The sequence below is a fragment of the Beta vulgaris genome, chromosome 3, assembly GCF_026745355.1.
Source record: "Beta vulgaris subsp. vulgaris cultivar EL10 chromosome 3, EL10.2, whole genome shotgun sequence".
Lineage (NCBI taxonomy): Eukaryota > Viridiplantae > Streptophyta > Magnoliopsida > Caryophyllales > Amaranthaceae > Beta > Beta vulgaris.
Window position 1 is genome coordinate 50671090 of NC_079204.1, and position 4275 is coordinate 50675364.

Sequence of the window (4275 nt, forward strand, 5' to 3'; positions counted from 1 at the left end):
CACAAAATCAGGCACAATAAATATAAACAAAAAAAAAGTCATCAACCCAGAAACAAATGAAACAACATAACTCTTCTTGAACAATAGAATAAATACAGAATATTAAAATTATAAAATCTTATAAACACATAAACAAAAATAATAGAAGCACAATAAACTAAAAGAATACAAATTAAAAACAGAAATTATATAGAGAAAAAATACAGAATATTAAACATAGAAAATCTTCTTGAACAACAAAAAAATAGAAAAAAATACTAAAGAAAGAGCTAAGAAATACAAAAATATAAAGGGTTAAAAACAACACCAACTATTAGTTTGGTGCACAAAACAGCACCAACTGAACGAGGTGCGGTTGACAACACAAACTTCATAAGTTGGGTGCACTTAACAACATAAATGAAGCTTTTGGCCTAAGATTCCATCTACGTCAGGGACTCTTTAATATTTTAACATTTTTAGGGAATCTCTTCCACTGAATCAATTTTCCTTTTATTTTCCCTTCATTTTGCTCCCAAAATCAAGTGACCCTCATTTAACTCTACCCAAAATTTCTTTCCCTAAATTCAACTCTACTCCAAGAAAACCCCCAAATTGATTTTCTCTTTAAACCCCTAGATATTGAACATGAGTGCCAAATCTTCAGCAAATTTCATTACAAAGGTAACATTCCATTTGCAACTGTGAAAAGACTTTTTTTATTTCCAAAGGTAACATTCCATTCCATTCAACAACGATGGCAATCATCTTCCGTCCATTTAGGGCAGCCATAAAATTGTTTTTCATGGTTCCCATTTAACTTCTTTATTATTTGGAGAACAACAGGCAATCCATGGCTACAACGTATTTGAATCGAGCATCCTTTATATGACTTCTTCTTTGAATTTGCTGAAGATTTGGCACTTATCTTCAACATCTAGGGTTTTGAAGAGAAAAGCAATTTGGGGGTTCTTGGAGTAGAGTGGAATTTAGGGAAAAAAAATTTTGCGGTTTAAAAGAGTTAAATGATGGTCACGTGATTTTGGGAGCAAAAGGGAGGGAAAATAAAAGGGAAATTGATTCAGTGGGAGAGGATTCCCTAGAAATGTTGAAATATTGAAGATTCCCCGGCGTAGATGAAATCTCAGGCCAACAGCTTCATTTATGTTGTTAAGTGCACCCAGCTTATGAAGTTTGTGATGTCAACCGCACTTCGTCCAGTTGGTGCTATTTTTTGCACCAAACTAATAGGTGGTGTTGTTCGCGCAAATTAATCCAAATATAAAATATAGAAGCAAAGAGAAGGAAGAATTGAGAGGAAAATCAGAAATATGAAACGGAGAAGCAAATAGCAAATAAATAAGAAAATACGAAAATAAAAAATTGAGAGTGAAGTGAAGAAAAAAAAGCAAAGAAGATAGAGATTGATTTACCTTTCAGCAAAGAAGAGAGCGAAGAAGAGCAATGATTCAGCGAAGAAGACAGAGATTAAGAGTGGGAGACCGTGAGACTATGAGAGCAGTGAGGTGAGTGAGAAATGAGAATGTATGCGTTAGAAACTTCTCGTTCATTATCGTTTTCTGTTTTCACTTTTCAAATTTTTTTTAAAACCAAAAACAAAAATATGGAAACTAGACAAATTAATTTTCATTTTTTAGTTGTCAGTTTTCAAAATTGACATATTTAGTATAAGTATGACTAATTTTAAGTTTATTATTCCCCTTATATCATATGACTTTTATATTTATAAAACCAAAAACTGAAAACTTACAGTTATGCCGAAGGGGCTCTTAGAGTTAGGTTAAACTTAGGGAGTTAGGGTGAGGCAGTGACAAAATGTGTTTGTTAGAATTTGAGGGCAGGATAATATTTTGGCTGAACAAACTTGGATTTTTTGGATTTTCATAAACTGTAATTATTTGGGTCAATTGAGTTAAGCGGGTTGATCCGACCTGATTTTGACCCATTTAAAAATCAGGTTGGTCGGGTTATTTTGAGGTTAGAAATTTCGACCTGAACCTAACTTATTTTGTCTTTCGAGTCGAGTTTAGGTCGAACCCAATTAACTAATCGTGTTGATAAACTCAACCCAAACCTATTATTTTTATGTCGGGTTCAAGTTGGGTTATCAGGTTGGCTAGCTTTTGCCAGGCCTACCTCAAATCCCTGATATTCTTTTTATTTTATTATGACTTTTAAAGTTTCTCTTTCTTTCTCTCTCATATATAACGCTTCTTCTGTGCTGCTACTGCCTAATGGTCTTCCCTTATTCCTTCCTCCATGCATGTTTTCTCAAATTTCATTCTAGCCATTGGCAATCGGGATCTTTACCTGTAAACTTTGTTATGTGTTTCTCCAAATTTGTCAACACAAATTTGGTTTGGGTTTGTTCAGAAAATTACCAATAGCATTGACTGGAAGTCATTAGGAGGGGGAGCTGGAGTTTTGGAAGATTCGGCTTTCAAGATGACATTGTCGTGTTGATCGACACAAGGAGGAAAATATGGGGGATGATGAGTCAACACAAGAATGAAGGGGATTGAGGATGACGAATCAACGCGGAAAAAAATCGAAGAGAAAAGGAATAAAGCCATAAGTTTTTCAAAAAAAAAATAGATCTTTGGTAAAATTTTGTGGAGCTGGAACCTCAACTCAACTTAAAAAATTTTGTGTCACGATATTATATATTATAAGTATATTAGTTTTATTTTTTTGGTCTTACGATAGTTTCTTTACATAAATGATATTATAGATTTAAATGATAAGGATGGAATAAGTAAACACTTATCTCCTCCTACATAATAGGCATAGAATATGCTCTTGTGAATATCTTCTGTTAATATCCTCCTCCTCTAACATTCCCAATGCTGCGGATCCCCACCGTCCCTTCACCTTCCTTAATATCCACAACACCCTCAAGCTTCAATCTACCAACTATCTCTCCTGGAAACTCCAGATCGAGGCTATCCTTATCGGCCACGATCTCCACAAATTTGTTGATGGCACCTATCCTTGCCCATCCCCCACCCTCACCAACGAAACCATTGAAACCCCGAATTCATCTTCTAGCTTCGGCAAGACAAACTTTTTTTCGGCACCCTTGTCGGCACCATCTCCCAGCCTCTTATCCCTCTCATCTCTCGTGCTTCCACATCCCAGGCTCTCTGGGATACTCTCGCCAAAACATATGCCTTGCCCAGCCGTGGCCATATTAAACAACTGAAGGATCAATTTTCTCGAACCACCAAAGGTAATCGCACCATTACCGAATTCATGCACGCTATTCAATCGTGCGCTGACCAACTCGCTGCTCTCGGTAAACCCCTTGATCCCGAGGACATTATTGACCGTGTTCTCCTTGTCCTTGATCATTCCTACTCCCCTATCATCGACTCGGTAAACGCTCGTGACACTCTAATCACCTTCGACGAGCTCCACGAAAAACTTATCAATAAAGAGCTTTCCTTGAAACACACTCACTCCGACATTCACCAACCTGCCACTGCCCTTGCTGCCACCACCCGCCACCCTCCGCGCTCTTTCCCGCGCACTCAACCTTCTGGTCTCCTCCCCACTCCACCTGCTGCCACCTCCAATCGCCCCTCCCCTCGCCTTTTCCTTGGTAAGTGCCAATGATGCCGCGAACAAGGGCACGTTGTCTCAATGCCCCGTGTTTACCGCCACCTTTCCTACTGCCACCCCTCCATCTCCCTCTCGGCCCTCCTCCTCCAAATCGCAAGCTCACACGACCCTCCATACCGCTCCGTCATCCTCCTCCACCTGGCTTTTGGACAGTGGTGCATCACACCATGTCACCAACGATCTTAACAACCTCTCTCTTCACACTCCTTATGATGGCACGGAGGAGCTCATCATAGGTGATGGTACAGCTCTTCGTATCTCTCATATTGGCTCTCTCACACTCTCTTATTTGTCTCATAACATTACTCTAACAAATGTTTTATTTGTTCCCTCCATGTCCCGTAATGTTGTGTCTATCTCTCAATTATGTCATGATAATCATGCGTCTATTGAATTCTTACCTTCTTCCTTTGTTGTGAAGGATCTCAAAACGGGGGACTCTCTCTTCCAGGGTCAGGGTAAATCCGGCATCTACGAAATCCATTCCGCGTCACCCATAGTTTTCATAAGCATCACAAATAAGTCTCATGATTGGCATCATCGCCTCGGGCATCCATCCAATAAAATTCTTAGGCATCTTATTTCTCGTCATCATATTATTGTTTCTAGTCTTTCCATCATAGATTGTAATTCGTGTGCTTGCTATAAAAGTCA